The following is a 26,990-nucleotide window of genomic DNA, read 5'->3' on the forward strand; positions in this document are numbered from 1 at the left end:
ACCGGGAAGTTTTCCTGCTAAATGCTAATCATGGTTGGAACAATTTGAATGTCTCATCTATCATTGGTACCGATGGAAGGTGATAGGCCTCGTGTGTCGCCACTCTTGTATGGCGGCGCGGAGTGCGTGGTTGGGCATGAGCTCATCTGTGGGAAGCTTGAGGTTGGTCATCGGCGACGTGTCGTGTCCGCTCCCGAGCCACTCCTTCATCGCCTCCGCCTCGTAGGTGAACCCGTCGCCGGCGATCTGCGGATCCCTCATCACCTCCTGCGAGCGCACATCAGCTATTCATCACTGCGCATCATTTCGGAAAGCCGCGCGCGTGTAATATGATCGAATGCACATGTGCATACCTTGAGTATCGGGCAGAGGAAGTAGGACGGAGCGCCGCCGCTGTCGGACGCCGTCGACGCCGAGAGCGACGACCACATCCTCCCCGGCGTGGCGTCCGTCGCGGCCTCCAGCACGCTCAGCGCCTCATCCAGAAGCTCGACCGGGCGACGTGGCCCTCCGGTTTCGACCGCGTCGCAGCATTTCAGCCCGAGCAGCGCAACCTCCGTGGCGCGCTCCATCGGCCACCCTCCGGCACTCGCGTCCACCACCTCGTGCCAGGGCGTGCTCCCGTCGGCGGCCTTCTGCGCCGCCTTCTTACCGGCATGCCCGTGACCAGGCGGAGGAGGACCACGCCAAGCGCATGCACATCGCACTGCGGGGTCAGCTCCCCCGTCGTCAGGTACTGCGGCTCCACATACGCCAGCGCCACGCCGCTGGGGAGCTGTGGCGGCCCCACGAGACCAGGCATGCCGAGGCCGGCCAGCTTGCTCGAGGAGCACCGCTCGTCTTCCAGGAGGATATTCGCTGGACGGACGTCGCCATGCACCATTGCCGTCGAGTGGAGGTAGGCCAGGGCGGAGCAGGTTCGGTACGCGATGCCGCACCGTGCGTGCCACGGCAGTGGCGGCGCCTCTCCTCCAAGACGGTCCTCCAAGCTCCCGCCCGACACGAGCTCGTGCACCACGGCGCGCGCCTCCGGGCACGCGCCGACGAGCGCGACGATGTGTGGGTGCCTCGCCCTGGCGATGGCGTCCACTGCACGACTGAACCGCGCCTCGTGGACGGCGACGTCGGGGCAGATCATCTTGACGGCGACGCTCATGCCGCGGAGGCTCCCTCTGTACACGCGGCCGCGGCTGTCGGCACCGGCGCCTCCTACCATGGCAGACTCGTCGAAACGATCGGTCGCCTCCTCCAGCTCCGACAAACCAAGCCGCAAGAAACTCACACTTTGATCACCACCGTCCACCGTAGGCATGGATGCTTCGCCAGCTGCAGGCCCTTCTCCTCGGCGCTCCCGCCTGAGCGCATCGACGACAAAGTGTTAGAGTAGTCATTATGGTATACGACTTAGTCCAAGTCAGTTTTGTATCTCTATCTCAAGTCGGTTTGTACCCTCTTATATATTCTTGTATGTCGCACCAAATCATCAATAAGCAACAGTTTTATTCAGTTTTCATGATATCAGATACCGATCCCAGGGTTTAGGGTATGGCTCCGCCAACGCCACCGTCGCCGCCGCCGCCCGGCTACTTCGAGCACCGGGCCGCAGTCATCGCCAAGGCTGCCAACGCCGCGGCCGCTTCTCTCTCGGCCCTCACCATAGCTCCACAAAACTACCCTGCACTCATCCTCGCCGCACCAATATCTCTTGCTGACAGAATCTCCGACGTCAGCCCCTACATCCCCATAGTTCTTGATCTCGCCGCCCACAACTACTACCATTGGAGACATCTCTTCGATCTCCACCTCGGCCGCTGCAACCTGCGCTCGCATGTCGCCGCCAACTGTCTTCCCCGCCCCGACGATCCGCAATGGTTGAAAGACGATCTCGCGATCGTCCAGTGGTTCTACACCCGCATCACCACCGAGATCTTCAACATGCTCGATCACGACGGCGCCACCGCTGCCAACATCTGGCACTCCCTCCGTCAGCTCTTCCAAAGCAACACCGACGCTCGGAAAAACGCTCTCCACACCGAGCTTCGCAATATGGTGCAAGGAGACGCCCCGGTGAACCTGTTCTGCCAGCGCGTTAAGACCATTGGCGATGAGCTCCGCGAACTCGGCGATACAGTTAGCGACTCACAGCTAATCAATATCGTCGTCGTCGGCCTCAGCGAAGACTTTGACAAGCAAGCCTCGTTCATACCGATGATACGGCCCCCTCCTACCTTCGCTGAAGTACGTTCCTTGCTACAACTCGCGGCGGAAACACAAGCTCGCAAGGATTCTCGCCCCAAGGTCTTTCATGCTGCGGCTCGTCCTCCTCTGTCGTCTACACCAGCGCTGCCTTCCAGGCCGGCTCCTGCCGCCGGGCCGTCCGCATCATCTATTGAACCGCCCCCAGGCTGGCGTCCTAGTCCGAACTACCGCGGCAAAAACCCTATCTACAGGCCCCCGCCGACTCGTTCGGTTCCGCCTACGACATCACCAGCACCGAGTCTTGCACCACCCACCAGTGCTCCATCTGCGGTTGCATGGCGGCCTCCTCATGATCCTTGGACGGGGCTTGTTCAAGCATGGCCCATGCCCTGGTCCGCTCCGTCCACCCTCGATGCTCCGCCGGCATACTCAGGTGCCTGGCAACCCGGCCTTCGGCCGCCTACTGGTGCTCCCGGGGTTCTCAACCGCCGACAGCCGGCCAATGCCTATCACGCCGCCCCGACGTATGCTCCTTATGGTCATTACAGCACCGACGGCGGCGCCTACTACACACCTCAGCCGGCCCTGCTCCCCCCCCACCCCCCCCCACAGCCGCCCAATGCCTACTACACTCCCCAGCCGGCCCTACTGCCTTCACCATCGTATCCGCCGGCACTGCTTCCGACGCCACCCTCAGCTGCGACGCCGAGCTGGGATCAAGCTGCCTTTCTCCAGGCCATGAATAACTTTGCTGCACAAGGAAACTCAGGTACGGATTGGATCTTTGATTCAGGGGCCTCTAGTCATATGTCTGCATCTAGTAATTGGTTATCTTCTTGCACTAAATCTCCTTTCCCTTCCATTATCCTTGGAGATGAATCATCCATTCCTATATATTGTGTTGGTCAGGCTCAACTTCCCTCTTCCACCAAACCTCTTTTACTTCGCGATGTTCTAGTTGCACCCGCCCTCATTAAAAATCTTATCTCTGTTCGCCAATTTACTTGCGACAATTTAGTTTCAGCTGAATTTGACCCTTTTGGTCTATCTGTGAAGGATTACCTGACCAAGGCCGAGATCGCTCGCTTCAATAGCTCCGGTGATCTTTATTCTCTTAATGGAGTTCCTGCCGCCACCCCTCCAACATCCATGCTGGCCTCCGTCGATCTCTGGCATCGTCGCTTGGGCCATCCCAACCCCGCCGTCTTAGCTTCTATGCTTAGTGAATTTACCATACCATGTAATAGGGACTCTCATAATTCTGTGTTTTGCGAGTCTTGTCAATTAGGCAAACATGTGTGTCTTCCCTTTAGTTCCTCTAGTTCTTGTAGCACTTATCCTTTTGAATTAATACATTGTGATTTATGGACCTCTCCCATTGCAAGTGTTTCGGGTTTTAAATACTACCTTGTTATCCTAGATGATTTCACCCACTTTGTCTGAACTTTTCCTCTACGCAACAAATCCGAGGTCCATTCTCTTTTCCTTAATTTTCAACGCTATGTGTCTGTTCACTTCTTCCTCCCAATTCGCTTTATCCAATGTGACAATGGTCGCGAGTTTGATAACATTAAAAATCGTACTTTCTTCTTACAACATGGCATCCTGCTTAGGTTCTCATGTCCCTACACCTCCCCTCAAAATGGTAAAGCAGAACGCTCTCTTCGCACCCTCAATGATATAGTTCGCACTCTCCTCATTCAATCATCTATGCCTCCCAAGTTTTGGGCTGAAGCCCTACACATGGCCACCTTCCTTCTAAATATTCGACCTTCTAAAACTAAACCCAACACTACTCCCTATTATTCCCTCTTTCTTTCCCACCCCGACTACTCCGCGGTTCGTGTTTTCGGTTGTCTCTGTTTTCCCAATGCCTACGCCACTTCTGTAAATAAATTGTCACCATGCTTTATCCCATGTGCTTTTCTCGGCTTCTCTGACGAGCACAAAGGCTATCGCTGTCTCGACCCTCACACCGGACACGTTCATGTCTCTCGTCATGTCACGTTTGCTGAGCACATTTTTCCTTTCTCACAACGCACTACTACACCATCCAACACCCCTAGCTCCGCAAACACCCCCTCTCCCCGTCCTTTCCAACTATATACTCCCCTACCTGCTGAACACAACTTATCACCACCACCATTAACACCCACCATAGCCAATCACAACCATACACTCACCCCACCCGAGACGTCCCCAACACCCCCGACCCCTGCTCCCTCCCCAACACCCCCGGCCCCTCCTCCCACTCCACCACCCAGCCCTACTCCCACTCCACCACCCAGCCCTACTCCTTCGTCTGACTCTTCCGCTGCGCCGGACTCACCAGTACCCACCTTACCCCCTCGTGCTATTCCTACAGCAGCCCTGATTAATGATCATCGCATGCGTACTAGGGCCAAATCAGGATTTCATCAACCCCAAGACCGCCTAAACCTTCATACCTCCGTATCTCTCACTTCTCTTCCAAAGAATTAAAAAACTGCTCTACTTGATCCCAATTGGGCCGCTGCCATGCAAGAAGAATATAATGCTTTACTTCAAAACAACACCTGGCAACTTGTTCCTCGTCCTCCCAATACAAATATTGTTTCTGGCAAATGGATTTTTCGCCAAAAGTTCCACTCCGATGGGAGCCTCTCACGATATAAAGCCAGGTGGGTTTGTCGTGGCTTTTCTCAGCAACAAGGAATTGATTACGAAGAAACCTTCTCTCCTGTTGTTAAACCTAGCACCATTCGCACCGTTCTTAGTGTTGCTGTCTCCTCTTCATGGCCCATTCACCAACTTGATGTGAAAAATGCTTTCCTCCATGGTTCCCTTCAAGAAACTGTCTACTGCCAGCAACCTCTGGGTTTTGAAAATCCATCCTTTCCAACTCATGTATGTCTTCTTCAGAAATCTCTCTACGGTCTTAAACAGGCCCCACGAGCTTGGTTTCAACGCTTCTCCTCCTTCATTCAAACAATAGGCTTCACTCCATCTCTCTCCGACACCTCTCTTTTTGTGTATCATCAAACTTCTGACACTGCCTATTTACTTCTCTATGTAGATGATATCATTCTTACCGCCTCCTCTCAAAAGTTCTTAGATCATATTGTCTCTCTTCTTAGATCTGAATTTTCTATGACTGACCTAGGACTCCTTCATCATTTCTTAGGCATTGCTGTTGTTCGAGATTCCTCCAGCCTTTTTCTTTCCCAACGCCAGTATATTCTTGATCTTCTTAATCGTGCTGGTATGCTTGACTGTCAATCATCTCGCACTCCTGTCGATACTAGTTTTAAACTTTCGGCTACCGGTGAACCCTTTTCCGATCCTACTCTCTATCGTAGCCTAACAGGTGCTCTTCAATATCTCACCATTACTCGTCCTGAAATCTCTTTTGCTGTTCAACAAGCATGTCTCTATATGCATGATCCCCGGGTTCCTCACTATAATCATGTTAAACGCATTCTTCGGTATTTAAAAGGAACTCTCAATCATGGTCTCCACCTCAATAATTCTTCTCCAAACTCGCTTACCGCATACTCTGATGCAGACTGGGCTGGTTGTCCTGACACTCGAAGGTCCACTTCCGGTTTTTGTGTTTTTCTTGGTAACAATTTGATTTCTTGGTCTTCGAAAAGACAGGTTACAGTCTCACGTTCGTCGGCCGAGGCTGAGTATCGCGCTGTGGCACATGCCGTTGCAGATACAATCTGGATTCGGCAGTTACTCTCCGAGCTACATAGGCCTATTGAGCAGGCCACTATTGTCTACTGTGACAACATATCAGCAGTCTACATGACCAGCAATCCAGTTCAACACCGACGCACAAAGCATATTGAGATTGATATTCATTTTGTTCGTGAAAAGGTTGCTCTTGGTCAGGTTCGGGTGCTTCATGTTCCCTCTACGGCTCAGTTTGCTGACATTTTCACCAAGGCACTGTCTACTAAGCCGTTTCAAGATATCTGTTTCAGTCTCAACGTCGTCGAGCCTGCCGTTGATACTGCGGGGGGATGTTAGAGTAGTCATTATGGTATACGACTTCTAGTCCAAGTCAGTTTCGTACCCCTACCCCAAGTCGGTTTGTACCCTCTTATATACTCTTGTATGTCGCACCAAATCATTAATAAGCAACAGTTTTATTCAGCTTTCACAGAGCACGACTCCGACATCCTGACATCGAGCTCGCTCATCACGCGCCCTGAGTCGGTGATCTGGAGCTCGAGCTCGGCGCTGCGGTCATCAACCTCCCGTATCTTCGCGAGAATGACGTCGAGTTCCCGCCTTTCCTGCTCCATGGCCGCGCGCTCCCTGGCCAGATTCTCCTCCATCTCCTTCCGGCGCCTCGCCTCGCCATGGTACGAGCTCTCTGCGTCCCTTGCCTGCACCCAATCAAAATCAGATGATGGTCGAGAATCTAACTCGTTGATCGAAGCAAACCAATCTCACATACTGTATTCAGAAACTTACCATCATGGACGCATCGGCCAGGTCCCGGTCGGCCTTCTGCCGCCGGTGAGTCTCTTCGTACGCCTCGTGCCTGAGGCTCCCGGCCTCCATAATCGCGTCCTTGAGCTTCTCGTACAAAGCATCTTCCATGTCGCCAGCCTCCTCTTGACAAAACCATCATACAAGAATATTTTACAGTTTGTCTAATTCACAGATGTTTTTTAAGAATGTCACATCTAACCTCCTAAAGATATACTCCCTCCGTTCCTAAATATAAGTCTTTGTAGAGATTTCACTATGAACTACATACGGATGTATATAGATGCATTTTAAGTATGGATTCATTCATTTTGCTCCGTATGTAGTCCACCTAGTAAAATCTCTACAAAGACTTACATTTAGGAATGGAGGGAGTATAATGCAGCAACAAGAAATAAAAAAAAATTAAGACAAAAAAATAGACCACAAACAGAGTGGACATCAGCTTAGATGTGACATAACTATGTCACATGTAGATGTGTCCTAGACAGACCCAATATTTTATACCACGCCGACACGATCACACAACCGTAGCACATGCAAAATTTAAAATGCACAAGCCTATATTAGTAAAATCTTCGTTTGAAATGCCCCGCACATACCGAACCATCGTGCAAAGGCGTGGGCGGGTCTTCTTCGACATCTTGCAGTAACTGCACGACAGCCGACGACCCAACTTCAGCAGCACCCTCATGACCGAAATCCTCGACGCTGTGATCCGTAGCATTGTCGCTGTCGTCCCTGCTCGGAGTCCGGCGGAGCGACGGCGCCATCATCGGATCGGGCGAGTCGTGGTGCATCCCCAACAGCTCGCCGTCCCCGTCCCCGTCCCCGTGGAGCTTTAGGCGCGGCGGGGACGATTTCGATCTCGAGTAGTCGGAAGCGACGGATCTGGGGCTGCTGCTAGCCATGGATGGCTCTCCTCTGTTCAGCTCCTCGCTGACCTCCCTGAGTGAAGGCCAGATAGATGGCATTAACAACATGAAATGTGCCAGTTAATATACTAAGTAAAATTTCTATTAAAACGCATTCGATGATTTTGTGGTATTACTGTTTTTGGTCTCGTTCTGTTACTCGGTCCTCTCTATGTCAAACAGCATTTTTCTAGGCAATCTCTATGTGAAGCAGTGGACTGAAAGGCGTCAAGATGTTCGGACATATATGTACCTAGTGCAGATGTGGTTTCCTTTGCAGACGAACCAGATCCTGCAGGAGGGGTTGGCCTTCCGCTGCACCGTCACCGCCTTCTTAGACTTCGGCGTCCGCAACTTCCTAACAACCACACACACCATATCCATCACAATCACAAAAGGTATCTTGTATCACCCCATGTCTGGCTAGGAAATATTAGTAAGTTGTATATCGATCATCTCTAAATCCACACGCGCACACTGACACTAGAGGTAGCAGAGTGGTTGGTAGGTGGGTACCTGGTGTATCCGCGGTCAGCGGTGGCGCCCATGACGAGCTCGGCAACGCCATGGTCGTCGACGAGCTGGACCAGGCCCCTCGCGGCGTCGTCCCCCGACACGATGACCTTGCGCGCGTGGACCTGCTCCGATCGAATGCGGCCGTTCAGCTCAGCGTCTCGGCGGTGGTGGGGATCAAAATGAGGATCGCCTCATCATCAGAGGAAACGAAGGGAGGAGGGGTTGGTGTGGACGAACGAACCCTTTGACTTGCGCAGATGTCGATGAGGACGTCGAGGTGCTTGCTGGCCCTTTCCTCCTCCAGCTTGCTGTACGCAGCCACCTCATGCTCCGCAAGTTGGCTCACTGGGACCCACGCCCCCACTGCACAAACAAGCGGCAAGGTCGTCGTCAGCCCGTACGTGCACCGGGCGATGCCACACACGAGATTCCTCGTCGACGCACAAAAAGTGTAAGAACCAAAAAGGTACCGTGCTTACAAAGTGACATGTACAAAATGGACATAACAGAAATTAACCTCCAAAAGAAACTGTACTATGTGTAATTTTGCGGTGCAGGCAGTTTTGGTTGGAGCTTGAGCGCATTACGCTTGGCGGAAGGAAGAGTAATACTATATAAGTATTCTCAGAGCAGAGGGAAACAAGTCTGCTTACTCATGTTGATGCGGTGCGGCGGGCGGTGGACGTGGGCGAGGACGAGGCGGTGGCGGCTCCGGGGGAAGTTGGCCAGCACCCACCGCAGGTTGGCCCTCCACTCCCTCCCCGCCTCCTTTCCCACCGCGCGGTACACTTGCACCTCCGCCGCGGCCGCTCCCCCTCCGCGCTCCTCCTCCCCGTCCTCTTCCTCGCCGTTTCGACCAGCGCCGCCTGCCTCCGCCATATGTACAGATCCTCCTTCCTTCCGAGCTGTAGCTAGCTGCTTGATCGGTCGATGAGCTGCTCGCTTGATCGATCCTCCTTCTATTGATCTCCCCGCCCAGCGAGGTCGGCACGCGGTGATACGGATATGACGAGGGACAGAGAGAGACACCGAGGTAGCTAGGCTAGTTTCTACGGCTTCCTGGAGTGCGACTGGTGGTAGTTACTTGGCTTGCTGCCTGCACCTAAAAGCTAAAGGTAGCTGCAGGAGGAAGAGGAGACAAGAGAGACAAGGACAACGCCCATCGGAAGCAGTTGGAAGAGGGTCGCCTCTCTGGCAGGCAGGCCCGTGTGGAGGGATATTCCGGGCACCTTTATCTCGGGGCTAGCTAAGCTAGCTGGACTCTGAATGGATGGATCATGTTGACCAGACCTGCTCCTCACGAGCAGCCCGGCACTGCTTAGGTTTGAACTCGCCTTGCATTTCCAGACTGCGCAACAAAGACCAAACGTCGGTACACCGTACTCACATGCATCTCCAAGTTTTGCCACGTAGAATCATGGATCGAATACACCACATACATCTTGGGTTTGGAACGCATGAACTCCATACATCATGCGATCGAGAACGAAGCGCTGGAGCACATATGCCAGTATCAGGGCGCGTCATGAACCCCGTTGACTATTCCGTACAAGGGATATGCTACGAACCTAATATGAATATGCTTCGACTTGCCTCATATACTAAACATCAAAGCTGTGGCAATTAAGGCTCTGGCCAATCAGACGTTCTTAATGACATGTGTCCCTGCATGACCGATACGTGAGCAAGAACCGGAAGGGTGGTCTAGTTTTATATCAGTAGCGCTTACAATGATGGTCGCGTTGGACGAAGTTAATAAGTGCTTATAAGAAATACTAAATACATGATACTCTAACTCCATCTAGCAGCAAACTAAACTAACAAGCTGAACTTAGTTGCCAGGACACCAACATTACATAGAAAAAAGCTGTGCTAGTTTTGATGTCAGCGATGACGTGTCTGAGAGAATTAGTAGTGTGTCCTAGATCTGAAATCTAACTACCATGCTAGAAGGGGTCGATTGCCATAATAATTGACTAGATCATTGATGGTGCGCGTTGCTGCATCCTCTATTTTTAACTTTTATAATAAATATGAAAAAAGTTCTACAAATATATTGGAGGAGCAAACATGTAAGTTATTTTTTGTCTATACAGTTCTCAGCGATACAAAATAATAATAATAATAATAGACCCAAGCTACTTCAAGAAATATGTGAATGCATAGATCCAGCACCAGACAGAGAAGGAACATTTACATTTATGCCCCTAATTTGCGCCCACTCTCAGATTTACCCCTAATAAAATCATGTGCTTAAATTTGTCCCTTTCCCGTTAAGTGCGGTTATAGAAATGCCATTCCGTACATTTCCCGTCCGGTCAAAGGCCTTCACTTACAGTGAAATTTGAGCCCATGATTTTTTAGGGGTGAATGTGAGTAGGTGGTTAGAGTTAGGGGCAGAAATGTAAATTGCCCGATAGAGAATGTGGCATTCACTCGTTGAAAACATTGGCTATTTCAAATATGGATATTCACCCCTTCGAAAGCATAGAAAAAACTTCAGCAAGATAATGTGTTATCAGGCTAAGGGAATGATGGAACATTTTCTAGCACATAAATCAAGCAACTTGATTATCTTCAGCTCAAACCTCTAACCCAAGGGAGCATCATAAAGGTTTGAAATTATAAACAACACATAATCTACTACAAGTATATCCTTATGATTTCCCAAAAAAATTCAAGATAACTAACCCATTAGTTTTATTATATTTTGCACTGATTTTTTTTCTTGCGTTCTTGTTCCTCGGTGTGCAATGGGGCCGAAGTAGGCTAACATAAACATGGAGCTTTATCTTTGTCGTCGTCGTTGTGCTAAGTTTTCTGGACATGGGCTTCCTTTTCTCTATAAAGATTACATGCAGTCTTCCTGCATGGTTTGATTTTATTTTTATACATGGAGCAAGACAACATTGACGTACCTCCATGAGCATTGACCATGATGAAAGCTTGTAGCACCAGCAGGAAAACCATGAAATGAAGTCCAAGAACTAAAATTCTTGACAGATCTTAGCGGCGAATGAAACACCATTAGAGCATCTCCAGCCGTTGGCCCCCCAGGCGGCGCTTTTACGCGCCCCCGGGGGCGAGCCAGCGCTAAATCGGCGCTGGGGCGGTTGGCCATCCAGCCGTCGCCCCCAGGTCGCCCCCAGGCATCGATATTGGCCCACTTTTCGGCCCACTTTCGGCGAATAAAGGGCCCATATGGGCGAGAATAGACCCATATTCAGTGTGGTTCGCCGTGGTACGGCGTTGAATTATCAACATATAAATATTTTTGTATCACATAGTTCATCACAGGAAATCAAATAGTTTAATAAAATAGTGCAACAACAAATAGTTCAATACAAATTATATAGTTCAACAAATAAAAACTCATATTTCATCACACGTCGTGCCCGGCGTCGCCCTTGAGCCTCCATAGGTGCTCTATCAGATCCTGCTGCAGTTGATGATGCACCTGTGGGTCTCGGATCTCCTGACGCATACTGAGGTAGGCAGTCCAGGTTGCCGGTAGCTGGTGATCAACTTCGGCTAGAGGGCCTTGCCTGTAGTATGGTTTAGTGTCAAACACTGAGTCTTCTTGCTCGCTTCCGATGATCATGCTGTGAAAGATGACACAACAAGTCATGATCTCCCACATTTGATCTTTCGACCAGGTCTGAGCACACCAAATGTGGTCGAAAGATTGGGATCAAAGATGGTTAATCAAAGATGGTTAAGTTTCCTAACCATAGACATGTGTTTTCATTTGATGAATGGGATCACATCATTAGGAGAATGATGTGATGGAGATGACCCATCAGTTAGCTTGGCATTTTTGATCATTCAGTTTTATTGCTATAGCTTTCTTCATGTCATATACATATTCCTTTGACTATGAGATTATGCAACTCCCGGATACCGGAGGACTACCTTGTGTGCTATCAAAGGTCACAACGTAACTAGGTGATTATAAAGATGCTCTACAGGTATCTCCGAAGGTGTTTTTTTGGCTTGGCATAGATCGAGATTAGGATTTGTCACTCTCAGTATCGGAGAGGTATCTCTGGGCCCTCTCGGTAATGCACATCATAATAAAGCCTTGCAAGCAATGTGACTAATGAGTTATTTGCGGGATGATGTATTAGGGAACGAGTAAAAGAGACTTGCTGGTAATGAGATTGAACTAGGTATGAAGATGAAGGAAATATGCCCTAGAGGCAATAATAAAGTTGTTATTTATATTTCCTTATATCATGATAAATGTTTATTATTCATGCTAGAATTGTATTAACCGGAAACTTAGTACATGTGTGAATACATAGACAAACAGAATGTCACTAGTATGCCTCTACTTGACTAGCTCGTTGAATCAAAGATGGTTAAGTTTCCTAACCATAGACATGAGTTGTCATTTGATTAACGGGATCACATCATTAGAGAATGATGTGATTGACTTGACCCATTCTGTTAGCTTAGCATTTGATCGTTTAGTATGTTGCTATTGCTTTCTCCATGACTTATACATGTTCCTATGACTATGAGATTATGCAACTCCCGAATATAGGAAGAACACTTTGTGTGCTACCAAACGTCACAACGTAACTGGGTGATTATAAAGATGCTCTACAGGTGTCTCCGATGGTACTTGTTGAGTTGGCATAGATCAAGATTAGGATTTGTCACTCCGATTGTCGGAGAGGTATCTCTAGGCCCTCTCGGTAATGCACATCACTATAAGCCTTGCAAGCAATGCAACTAATGAGTTAGTTGCGGGATGATGTATTACGGAACGAGTAAAGAGACTTGCCGGTAACGAGATTGAACTAGGTATTGAGATACCGACGATCGAATCTCGGGCAAGTAACATACCGATGACGAAGGGAACAACGTATGTTGTTATGCGGTTTGACCGATAAAGATCTTCGTAGAATATGTAGGAACCAATATGAGCATCCAGGTTCCGCTATTGGTTATTGACCGGAGATGAGTCTTGGTCATGTCTACATAGTTCTCGAACCCGTAGGGTCCGCGCGCTTAACGTTCGGTGACGATCGGTATTATGAGTTTATATGTTTTGATGTACCGAAGATAGTTCGGAGTCCCGGATATGATCACAGACATGACAAGGAGTCTCGAAATGGTCGAGACATAAAGATTGATATATTGGAAGCCTATATTTGGACATCGGAATAGTTCTGGGTGAATTCGGGAATTTACCGGAGTGGGAGGTTACCGGAACCCCCCGATAAGTGTATGGGCCTTACTGGGCCATAGTGGAGGGAGAGAGAGAGGAGGCCAGGGCAGGCCGCGCGCCCCCTCTCCCTCTGGTCTGAATTGGACTAGGAGGGGGGCACCCCCCTTTCCTTCCTCCCTCTCTCCCCCTTCCTTCTCTCCTAGTCCAACTAGGGAAGGGGGGAATCCTACTCCCGGTGGGAGTAGGACTCCTCCAGGGCGCGCCATAGGAGGGCCGGCCCTCCCCCTCCTCCACTCCTTTATATACGGGGGAGGGGGCTCCCCATGGACGCACAAGTTGATCATTGATCTTTTAGCCGTGTGCGGTGCCCCCCTCCACCATAATCCACCTCGGTCATATCGTAGCAGTGCTTAGGCGAAGCCCTGCGTCGGTAGCTTCATCATCACCGTCATCACGCCGTCGTGCTGACGGAACTCTCCCTCCAAGCTCTACTGGATCATGAGTTTGTGGGACGTCACCGAGCTGAGCGTGTGCAGATCGCGGAGGTGCCGTACGTTCGGTACTAGGATCGGTCGATCGTGAAGACATACGACTACATCAACCGCGTTGTCATAACGCTTCCGCTTATGGTCTATGAGGGTGCGTGGACGACACTCTCCCCTCTCCTTGCTATGCATCACCATGATCTTGCGTGTGCGTAGGATTTTTTTTTGAAATTACTAGTTCCCCAACAGTGGCATCCGAGCCAGGTTTATGCGTAGATGTTATATACACGAGTAGAACACAAGTGAGTTGTGGGCGATACTAGTCATACTGCTTACCAGCATGTCATACTTTGATTCAGCGGTATTGTTGGATGAAGCGGCCCGGACCGACATTACGCGTACGCTTATGCGAGACTGGTTCTACCGACGTGCTTCGCACACAGGTGGCTGGCGGGTATCAGTTTCTCCAACTTTAGTTGAATCGAGTGTGGCTACGCCCGGTCCTTGTGAAGGTCAAAACAACACATACTTGATGAAATGTCATTGTGGTTTTGATGCGTAGATAAGAACGGTTCTTGCTCAGCTCGTAGCAGCCATGTAAAACTTGCAACAACAAAGTAGAGGACGTCTAACTTGTTTTCGCAGGGCATGTTGTGATGTGATATGGTCAAGACATGGTGCTAAATTTTATTGTATGAGATGATCATGTTTTGTAACAAAGTTATCGGCAACTGGCAGGAGCCATATGGTTGTCGCTTTATTGTATGAAATGCAATCGCCATGTAATTGCTTTACTTTATCACTAAGCGGTAGCGATAGTCGTAGAAGCAATAGTTGGCGACGAAAATGATGCTACGATGGAGATCAAGGTGTCGCGCCGGTGACGATGGTGATCATGACGATGCTTAATTTGGAGATGGATATCAAAGGCCCAAGATGATGATGGCCATATCATATCACTTATATTGATTGCATGTGATGTTTATCTTTTATGCATCTTATTTTGCTTAGATCGACGGTAGCATTATAAGATGATCTCTCACTAAATTTCAAGGTACAAGTGTTCTCCCTGAGTATGTACCATTGCGAAAGTTCGTCGTGCCGAGACACCACGTGAAGATCGGGTGTGATAAGCTCTACGTTCACATACAATGGGTGCGAGCCAGTTTTGCACACGCAGAATACTCGGGTTAAACTTGACGAGCCTAGCATATGCAGATATGGCCTCGGAACACTGAGACCGAAAGGTCGAGCATGAATCATATAGTAGATATGATCAACATAGTGATGTTCACCATTCAAAACTACTCCATCTCACGTGATGATCAGACATGGTTTAGTTGATATGGATCACGTGGTCACTTAGATGATTAGAGGGATGTCTATCTAAGTAGGAGTTCTTAAGTAATTTGATTAATTGAACTTTAATTTAGCATGAACTTAGTACCTGATAGTATTTCGCATGTCTATGTTGTTGTAGATAGATGGCCCGTGCTGTTGTTCCGTTGAATTTTAATGCGTTCCTTGAGAAAGCTAAGTTGAAAGATGATGGTAGAAACTACACGGACTGGGTCCATAACTTGTGGATTATCCTCATTGCTGCACAGAAGAATTACGTCCTGGAAGCACCGCTAGGTGCCAAACCCGCTGCAGGAGCAACGCCAGATGTTATGAACGTCTGGCAGAGCAAAGCTGATGACTACTCGATAGTTCAGTGTGCCATGCTTTACGTCTTAGAACCGAGACTTCAACTACGTTTTGAACGTCATGGAGCATATGAGATGTTCCAGGAGTTGAAGTTAATATTTCAAGCAAATGCCCAGATTGAGAGATATGAAGTCTCCAATAAGTTCTACAGCTGCAAGATGGAGGAGAATAGTTCTGTCAGTGAGCATATACTCAAAATGTCTGGGTATAACAATCACTTGATTCAACTGGGAATTAATCTTCCGGATGATAGTGTCATTGACAGAATTCTTCAATCACTGCCACCAAGCTACAAGAGCTTCGTGATGAACTATAACATGCAAGGGATGGATAAGACAATTCCCGAGCTCTTCGCGATGCTAAAGGCTGCGGAGGTAGAAATCTAGAAGGAGCATCAAGTGTTGATGGTCAACAAGAACACCAGTTTCAAGAAAAAGGGTAAAGGGAAGAAGGGGAACTTCAAGAAGAATGGCAAGCAAGTTGCTGCTCAAGTGAAGAAGCCCAAGTCTGGACCTAAGCCTGAGACTGAGTGCTTCTGCTGCAAAGGGACTGGTCACTAGAAGCGGAACTGCCCCAAGTATTTGGTGGATAAGAAGGATGGCAAGGTGAACAAAGCTATATGTGATATACATGTTGTTGATGTGTACCTTACTAATGCTCGCAGTAGTACCTGGGTATTTGATACTGGTTCTGTTGCTAATATTTGCAACTCGAAACAGGGACTATGGATTAAGCGAAGCTTGGCTAAGGACAAGGTGACGATGCGCGTGGTAAATGGTTCCAAAGTCGATGTGATCGCAGTCGGCACGCTATCTCTACATCTACCTTCGGGATAAGTTTTAGACCTGAATAATTGTTATTTGGTGCCAGGGTTGAGCATGAACATTATATCTGGATCTTGTTTGATGCGAGACGGCTATTCATTCAAATCAGAGAATAATGGTTGTTCTATTTATATGAGTAATATCTTTTATTGTCATGCACCCTTGAAGAGTTGTCTATTTATATTGAATCTCGATAGTAGTGATACACATATTCATAATATTGAAGCCAAAAGATGCAGAGTTGATAATGATAGTGCAACTTATTTGTGGCACTGCCGTTTAGGTCATATTGGTGTAAAGCGCATAAAGAAACTCCATTCTCATGGACTTTTGGAATCACTTGGTACTTGCAAACAATGCCTCATGGGCAAGATGACTAAAACTCCGTTCTCCAGAAAAATGGAGCGAGCAATAGATTTGTTGGAAATCATACATACTGATGTATATGGTCCAATGAATGTTGAGGCTAGCGGCGGGTATCGTTATTTTCTCACGTTCACAGATGATTTGAGCAGATATGGGTATATCTACTTGATGAAACATAAGTCTGAAACATTTGAAAAGCTCAAAGAATTTCAGAGTGAAGTGAAAAATCATCATAACAAGAAAATAAAGTTTCTACGATCTGATCGTGGAGGAGAATATTTGAGTTACGAGTTTGGTCTTCATTTGAAACAATGCAGAATAGTTTCGCAACTCACGCCACCCGGAACACCACAGCGTAATGGTGTGTCCGAACGTCGTAATCGTGCTTTACTAGATATGGTGCGATCTATGATGTCTCTTACTGATTTACCGCTATCGTTTTGGGGTTATGCTTTAGAGATGGCTGCATTCACATTAAATAGGGCACCATCTAAATCCATTGAGACGACACCTTATGAACTGTGGTTTGGCAAGAAACCAAAGTTGTCGTTTCTTAAAGTTTGGGGCTGCGATGCTTATGTGAAAAAGCTTCAACCTGATAAGCTCGAACCCAAATCGGAGAAATGTGTATTCATAGGATACCCAAAGGAGACTGTTGGGTACACCTTCTATCACAGATCCAAAGGCGAGATATTCGTTGCTAAGAATGGATCCTTTCTAGAGAAGGAGTTTCTCTCGAAATAAAGTTAGTGGGAGGAAAGTAGAACTTGATGAGGTAACTGTACCTACTCCCCTATTGGAAAGTAGTTCATCACAGAAATCTGTTCCTGTGACTCCTACACCAATTAGTGAGGAAGCTAATGATGATGATCATGTAACTTCAGATCAAGTTACTACCGAACCTCGTAGGTCAACCAGAGTAAGATCCGCACCAGAGTGGTACAGTAATCCTATTCTGGAGGTCATGTTACTTGACCATGACAAACCTACAAACTATGAGGAATCTCTGGGCCCAGATTCCGCAAAATGGCTGAGGCCATGAAATCTGAGATGGGATCCATGTATGAGAACAAAGTGTGGACTTTGGTTGACTTGCCTGTGTTGGAAATGTGCCCTAGAGGCAATAATAAATTGGTTATTATTATATTTCCTTGTTCATGATAATCGTTTATTATCCATGCTAAAATTGTATTGATAGGAAACTCAGATACATGTGTGGATACATAGACAACACCATGTCCCTAGTAAGCCTCTAGTTGACTAGCTCGTTGATCAATAGATGGTTACGGTTTCCTGACCATGGACATTGGATGTCGTTGATAACGGGATCACATCATTAGGAGAATGATGTGATGGACAAGACCCAATCCTAAGCCTAGCACAAGATCGTGTAGTTCGTTTGCTAAGAGCTTTTCTAATGTCAAGTATCATTTCCTTAGACCATGAGATTGTGCAACTCCCGGATACCGTAGGAATGCTTTGGGTGTACCAAACGTCACAACGTAACTGGGTGGCTATAAAGGTGCACTACAGGTATCTCCGAAAGTGTCTGTTGGGTTGGCACGAATCAAGACTGGGATTTGTCACTCCGTGTAAACGGAGAGGTATCTCTGGGCCCACTCAGTAGGACATCATCATTATGTGCTCAATGTGACCAAGGAGTTGATCATGGGATGATGTGTTACGGAACGAGTAAAGAGACTTGCCGGTAACGAGATTGAACAAGGTATCGGGATACCGACGATCGAATCTCGGGCAAGTAACATACCGATAGACAAAGGGAATTGTATACGGGATTGATTGAATCCCCGACATCGTGTTTCATCGGATGAGATCATCGTGGAACATGTGGGAGCCAACATGGGTATCCAGATCCCGCTGTTGGTTATTGACCGGAGAACGTCTCGGTCATGTCTGCATGGTTCCCGAACCCGTAGGGTCTACACACTTAAGGTTCGATGACGCTAGGGTTATAGGGAATAGATATATGTGGTTACCAAATGTTGTTTGGAGTCTCGGATGAGATCCCGGACGTCACGAGGAGTTCCGGAATGGTCCGGAGGTAAATATTTATATATGGGAAGTCCTGTTTTGGTCACCGGAAAAGTTTCGGGTGCTATCGGTAACGTACCGGGACCACCGGGAGGGTCCCGGGGGTCCACCAGGTGGGGCCACCGGCCCCAGAGGGCTGCGTGGGCCTAGTGTGGGAAGGGACCAGCCCCTAGGTGGGCTGGTGCGCCTCCCACAAGGGGCCCAAGGCGCAGGGAAGGGGGGAAGGGGGAAACCCTAGGCTCAGATGGGCCTAAAGCCCACCTAGTGGTGCGCCCCCTCTCTCCCCCCTTGGCCGCCCGTCCAAGTCCCATCTAGGGCTGGCCGCACCCCTTGGGGGGGAACCCTAGATGGGGGCGCAGCCCCTCCCCCTCCCCTATATATAGTGGGGGTTTTGGGGCTGCCATAGACATGAGAACATCTCTCTCTCTTGGCGCAGCCCTAACCCTCTCCCTCCTCATCTCTCGCAGTGCTTGGCGAAGCCCTGCTGGAGTGCCACACTCCTCCATCACCACCATGCCGTTGTGCTGCTGCTGGACGGAGTCTTCCCCAACCTCTCCCTCTCTCCTTGCTGGATCAAGGCATGGGAGACGTCACCGGGCTGCACGTGTGTTGAACGCGGAGGCGCCGTGGTTCGGCGCTTAGATCGGAATCAACCGCGATCTGAATCGCTACGAGTATGACTCCTTCATCCGCGTTCTTGCAACGCTTCCGCATCGCGATCTACAATGGTATGTAGATGCACTCCCCTTCCCCTCGTTGCTAGATTACTCCATAGATTGATCTTGGTGATGCGTAGAAAATTTTGAATTTCTGCTACGTTACCCAATAGCCTGATGATCGGCAAGCCATCGAGAATAAATGGATCTTCAAGAAGAAGACTGACGCTGACGGTAATGTTACTGTCTACAAAGCTCGACTTTGTTGTGAAAGGTTTTCGACAAGTTCAAGGAGTTGACTACGATGAGACTTTCTCACCTGTAGCGATGCTTAAGTCCGTCCGAATCATGTTAGCAATTGCCGCACTTTATGATTATGAAATTTGGCAAATGGATGTAAAGACTGCATTCCTGAATGGATTTCTAGAAGAAGAGTTGTATATGATGCAACCTGAAGGTTTTATCGATCCAAAGGGTGCTAACAAAGTGTGCAAGCTCCAACAATCCATCTATGGACTGGTGCAAGCATCTCGGAGTTGGAATAAACGTTTTGATAGTGTGATCAAAGCATATGGTTTTATACAGACTTTTGGAGAAGCCTGTATTTACAAGAAAGTGAGTGGGAGCTCTGTAGCATTTCTAATATTATATGTGGATGACATATTGTTGATTGGAAATGATATAGAATTTCTGGATAGCATAAAAGGATACTTGAATAAGAGTTTTTCAATGAAAGACCTCGGTGAAGCTGCTTATATATTGGGCATCAAGATCTATAGAGATAGATCAAGACGCTTAATTGGACTTTCACAAAGCACATACCTTGATAAAGTTGTGAAGAAGTTCAAAATGGATCAAGCAAAGAAAGGGTTCTTGTCTGTGTTACAAGGTGTGGAGTTGAGTCAGACTCAATGCCCGACCACTGCAGAAGATAGAGAGAAAATGAAAGGTGTTCCCTATGCTTCAGCCATAGGCTCTATCATGTATGCAATGTTGTGTACCTGGCCTGATGTGTGCCTTGCTATTAGTTTAGCAGGGAGGTACCAAAGTAATCCAGGAGTGGATCACTGGACAACAATCAAGAACATCCTGAAATACCTGAAAAGGACTAAGGATATGTTTCTCGTTTATGGAGGCACTACTAGGGAAAACCTTATACACAACATCTTAGCAGCAGCGCTGGACAAAATCATGCGCTACTGCTACTTAGTAGCACCGCCCGTAAATAAACCGCGCTACTGCTATAACTTTAGCAGTAGCGCGTACTAGCAAAAAGCGCTGCTGCTATGTTTGAACTGGGCGACATGGCTAGCCCAACTTAGCAGTAGCGCGTATCCTCGCCCAGCGCTACTGCTATTCTCCTTAGCTGTAGCGCTTTTCTCGCACACGCGCTACTACTAACCCTACCTTATCCTCCCCACGCGGCCGACCCTCTCTCACTCCCTCTCCCTCTCAGTCACTCTCGCCTGCGCCGATACCCGTCGTCCGCCGCCGCCGCCGTCCGTCCTCCACCGAGGTACTCCCTCCTTCCCTCCCTCCTCCTCCCACCGCGCTCTCCTCCCTCCTCCTCCCACCGCGCCCTCCTCCCTCCGCCTCCGGCCGCCCCTCCTTCCTCCTTCTCCGGCCGCCCCCTCCTCCCTCCTCCGCCGACATCCCTCCTCCCACCGCCCCTCCCTCCTCCTCCTCCGGCCGGCCCCTCCCCTCCCTCCTCCGGCCGCCCCTCCTCCCTCCTCCCTCCCCCGCCGGCAGCCCTCCTCCCACCGCCTCTCCCTCCTCCTCCTTCGGCCGGCCCCTCCCCCTCCTCCTCCGGACGCCCCTCCCCCTCCTCTCTCCTCCCTCCCTCCCTTGTCTCTGTTCTTGCAAATTGTAGGTAATTTAAATGTGGATTTTAGAATGTAGACATTGTAGAATGTAGGTTTTTAATAGAATATTTGTTTTGACTATTTTAGGTGTTTTGAATAAAATAGAAGTAAGAAAATTTAGGGTAGAACTAGGGTAGTAGAATTTTTAGCAAGTGTTTAATAGAAATAGTTTATTTAGTAAGTGATTAATATAACTAGTTTATTTATATTAAGTGATTAATAGAACTAGTTTATTTAGTAAGTAAATTAATAAACTAGTTGAACTAGTTGAATTAATAGAACTAATGTATTTTTAGTAAGAAAATTAATATAACTAGTTGAACTACTTTATTTTTAGGAAGAACTAGTTTTTTTCCTCTATTTATAGTAAGTTTATATTCAGTAAGAACTAGTTGAATTAATAGAACTAGTTGAACATGTCATTTTTGTTGTTATTTTTTTATTTTAAGCAATTATTCGGGATGTATTAGTGATAACTTATAGGGTTTTTGCTTTTGCAGAAATCAAGGAGCCCCTCCATCATCCCCGCCGTCGTCCCCGTCACCGAGCCCCTCCCACCTCGAGGTGAGACCAGCCAAATCTCCATGTCAATATGAGTCCTATAGGATATATATGATGTAGATAAAACATGTATATCCTGTGTTGCTCAAATAGGATATGTGGTTGCCCAAGTGGCCGGTCATGTTCAGGTTACACCTCCGAGTGGCCTATGTTTTGCCGGAGTGTTGATTAATTTCCGTTCTGGCAAATTTCAGGCGCTCGATATGTTTTTTTTTCCAAAGGTCATGCCGGATTTTTCCGTGAATTCTAGCATGACTTGTGCTAGAATATGTAGGAAATATCGAGTGGCCTGGATTTTCTCGAAAATAATGATCTAATTTAGGTTTTTTAGTACATATATTTAATTGTACAAGTTTAATCTTTGAATTATGAGCGTAGGAAATGTCGTACTCGGATGACGAAAGTCTCCCGGGGGAGTGCAGCTGGTGCCACGACGATCGAGGTCTGTGGGACAGGTGCCCTCACCTAGACGATGATCGGCGCTTCAGCATTAAGCTCGAGGAGACCTTCGACATTGAAACGGTATGCAACGACGACAAGTGTTTTTTTCGTAATTAAGCACGACTTCAACTATTTCAACGTCTAATTTTCATCTTTTACAATTCGACTAGCTTATCCCATGCCATGCAAGACGCTATGTCTTGGAGAGGATGGGTTTTGAAGATCATGAAAATTTTGAAACAAAGAAAATACACCTAAGGACCCATCATGATATGGATTTTGAAGTAAATTTGTACAATTCTCAGAGCGTAACCCATTTTGGTTGCCAAAATTGGGAAGCACTTTGCAAAATGTATGATTTTTATGAGGGTATGATTGTCACCATGGATCTTAGTGATCCTGACATCGAGCAAAACAATATGGACATTTGGGTCCTTGTTGATACGCTTCCAATTCTACCGCTATGTGAGTTTCTCAAACGTAGTTATTAACTAATTTATACTGTTTATTTCAAAATAGTTGACAGCTTATTTTCATTCTTCAAAGAATGTGCGGAAGATGGTAGACAAAACCCACTACACCGATGGCTCCGAATTAACTTGTAAGGAGAAAAATCATCTGATCGCATTTTGTACTTTCTTTGAGAATTACAATACCTATTATCGAACTCCTCCAAATTATGGTGAATACGTGCCACTAGTGCACGTGTTTAACCACGATAACTTCTATGGAGATACCCTGGTAAGATTTTTTACTATTACGACATCCGTGCATCTTTTGCATACTTCTAAAACTAGTACATCATTGCTAACTACGAAGTTATTACTATGTTTTTCAACAGAAAATCCCGATGGATTGTGTGCCTCATCTGATGTATTACAATGGTCGCCTTGAAGTTCTGAACATACAGCTAGGTCATCCTACGGATCTCACCTGTGCATATCGGATTTCTGAAACCGGTGAACACATGCTAATCAAAGAGTGGAAAAAATGTTTGGACATTCGTAAGGAGGTTCTTGGAAGCAACATTAAGCGAAAGGCAAGAATTGGAGACAAGATAATCTGCATTCTCCATAATGGAGAGCCAGGGGCTATCTTGTTTTTTGCTATTTTACCTTAGAGAATATAGTAGGTCCTAAGAGAATGTAGTAGGTCCTATGAGGTACAATATGTTTATTATGTGGTACAATGTGTTAGAGTTGATGATGAGGAGTAGTTGTGATTATGACTAGTGACCAACTTGCTATGTGATGTCTCATCGATGAAAACGATGATCATGAGGAGGTGTTATATGACAATGATGTATTATGATGATAAGTTGTTAATGATATGATGATGATGATATTTATTATATCATTGCGTGAAAGAACCGCAGATTAGTTTCAAGTGGATGTCCATCCACTTGAAACTAGTCCACGGTTCTTTCACCCAATGATTTATTATATCATTGAGTGAAAGAACTGCAAATTAGTTTCAAGTGGATGTCGATCCACTTGAAACTAGTCCACGGTTCTTCCACCCAATGATGTAATAACTCATTATGATGTAAAAACAATCTCTAAATTGCTGCTGTATGAAAACTTGTATAGAGGTGCATGAATACAACATGAAATAAAAAAGAAATAAAATAAGGAATAATAGTAGTAGCACGGGCTGGGAGAAGTGCTACTAGTAATTACCAATAGCGCCGCGTCAAGAAAGCGCTACTACTAAGTCGGTGTAGCAGTAGCGTGGGTTAACCAACGCTACTGCTAACCTTTAGCTGTAGCGCCGTACTAGTAGCGCTCCTGCCCGCGCTACTGATAGTCCTAAAACCCGCGCTGCTGCTAGGCTTTTCCCTAGTAGTGAGGTGACAAAGAGCTCGTCGTAAATGGTTACGTCGATGCAAGCTTTGACACTGATCCGGATGACTCTAAGTCACAAACCGGATATGTATTTATATTGAACGGTGGAGCTGTCAGTTGGTGCAGTTCTAAGCAAAGCATCGTGGCGGGATCTATGTGTGAAGCGGAGTACATAGCTACTTCAGAAGCAGCAAATGAAGGAGTCTAGATGAAGGAGTTCATATCCGATCTAGGTGTCATACCTAGTGCATCGGGTCCAATGAAAATCTTTTGTGACAATACTGGTGCAATTGCCTTGGCAAAGGAATCCAGATTTCACAAGAGAACCATGGACATCAAGAGGCGCTTCAATTCCATCCGCGGTCAAGTCAAGGAGGGAGACATAGAGATTTGCAAGATACATACGGATCTGAATGTTGCAGACCCGTTGACTAAGCCTCTCTCACGAGCAAAACATGATCAGCACCAAGACTCCATGGGTGTTAGAATCATTACTGTGTAATCTAGATTATTGACTCTAGTGCAAGTGGGAGACTGAAGTAAATATGCCCTAGAGGCAATAATAAAGTTGTTATTTATATTTCCTTATATCATGACAAATGTTTATTATTCATGCTAGAATTGTATTAATCGGAAACTTAGTACATGTGTGAATACATAGACAAACAGAATGTCACTAGTATGCCTCTACTTGACTAGCTCGTTGAATCAAAGATGGTTAAGTTTCCTAACCATAGACATGAGTTGTCATTTGATTAACGGGATCACATCATTAGAGAATGATGTGATTGACTTGACCCATTCCGTTAGCTTAGCATTTGATCGTTTAGTATGTTGCTATTGCTTTCTTCATGACTTATACATGTTCCTATGACTATGAGATTATGCAACTCCCAAATATTGGAAGAACACTTTGTGTGCTACCAAATGTCACAACGTAACTGGGTGATTATAAAGGTGCTCTACAGTGTCTCCGATGGTACTTGTTGAGTTGGCATAGATCAAGATTAGGATTTGTCACTCCGATTGTCGGAGAGGTATCTCTGGGCCCTCTCGGTAATGCACATCACTATAAACCTTGCAAGCAATGCAACTAATGAGTTAGTTGCGGGATGATGTATTATGGAACGAGTAAAGAGACTTGCCGGTAACGAGATTGAACTAGGCATTGAGATACCGACGATCGAATCTCGGGCAAGTAACATACCGATGACGAAGGGAACAACGTATGTTGTTATGCGGTTTGACCAATAAAGATCTTCGTAGAATATGTAGGAACCAATATGAGCATCCAGGTTCCGCTATTGGTTATTGACTAGAGATGAGTCTCGATCATGTCTACATAGTTCTCGAACCCGTAGGGTCCGCACGCTTAACGTTCGGTGACGATCGGTATTATGAGTTTATATGTTTTGATGTACCGAAGATAGTTCGAAGTCCCGGATATGATCATGAACATGACGAGGAGTCTCGAAATGGTCGAGACATAAAGATTGATATATTGGAAACCTATATTTGGACATCGGAATAGTTCCGGGTGAATTCGGGAATTTACCGGAGTACCGGGAGGTTACCGGAAGCCCCCGGTAAGTGTATGGGCCTTATTGGGCCATAGTGGAGAGAGAGAGAGAGGAGGCCAGGGCAGGCCGCGCGCCCCCTCCCCCTCTGGTCTGAGTTGGACTAGGAGGGGGGGCGGCACCCCGCGGCACCCCTCTTTCCTTCCGCCCTCTCTCCCCCTTCATTCTCTCCTAATCCAACTAGGGAAGGGGGGGATCCTACTCCCGGTGGGAGTAGGATTCCTCCAGGGCACGCCATAGGAGGGCCGGCCCTCCTCCTCCTCCACTCCTTTATATACGGGGGAGGGGGCACCCCATGGATGCACAAGTTGATCATTGATCTTTTAGCCGTGTGCGGTGCCCTCGTCCACCATAATCCACCTCGGTCATATCGTAGCGGTGCCTAGGCGAAGCCCTGCGTCGGTAGCTTCATCACCACTGTCATCACGCCGTCGTGCTGACGGAACTCTCCCTCCAAGCTCTACTAGATCGTGAGTTTGTGGGACGTCACCGAGCTAAACTTGTGAAGATCGCGGAGGTGCCGTACGTTCGGTACTAGGATCGGTCGATCGTGAAGACGTACGACTACATCAACCGCGTTGTCATAACGCTTCCGCTTACGGTCTATGAGGGTACGTGGACAACACTCTCCCCTCTCGTTGTTATGCTTCACCATGATCTTGCGTGTGCGTAGGAATTTTTTTGAAATTACTAGTTCCCCAACAGTGGCATCCGAGCGAGGTTTATGCGTAGATGTTATATGCACGAGTAGAACACAAGTGAGTTGTGGGAGATACTAGTCATACTGCTTACCAGCATGTCATACTTTGATTCAGCGGTATTGTTGGATGAAGCGACCCAGACCGACATTACGCGTACGCTTACGCGAGACTGGTTCTACCGACGTGCTTCGCACACAGGTGGCTGGCGGGTGTCAGTTTCTCCAACTTTAGTTGAATCGAGTGTGGCTACGCCCGGTCCTTGTGAAGGTCAAAACAACACATACTTGACGAAATATCGTTGTGGTTTTGATGCGTAGGTAAGAACGGTTCTTGGCCAGCCCGTAGCAGCCACGTAAAACTTGCAACAACAAAGTAGAGGACGTCTAACTTGTTTTTGCAGGGCATGTTGTGATGTGATATGGTGAAGACATGATGCTAAATTTTATTGTATGAGATGATCATGTTTTATAACAAAGTTATCGGCAACTGGCAGGAGCCATATGGTTGTCGCTTTATTGTATGAAATGCAATCGCCATGTAATTGCTTTACTTTATCACTAAGCGGTAGCGATAGTCGTAGAAGCAATAGTTGGCGAGACGACAACGATGCTACGATGGAGATCAAGG

General features: G+C 47.4%; 1 pseudogene; it reads right to left on the reverse strand.

Moving 5' to 3' along the window:
- On the reverse strand, positions 1-9,300 carry LOC109772067 (U-box domain-containing protein 33-like; annotated as a pseudogene).
- Positions 9,301-26,990: the final 17,690 nt, after the last annotated feature.

Source organism: Aegilops tauschii, chromosome 5 (assembly GCF_002575655.3).
Source record: "Aegilops tauschii subsp. strangulata cultivar AL8/78 chromosome 5, Aet v6.0, whole genome shotgun sequence".
Taxonomy (NCBI): domain Eukaryota; kingdom Viridiplantae; phylum Streptophyta; class Magnoliopsida; order Poales; family Poaceae; genus Aegilops; species Aegilops tauschii.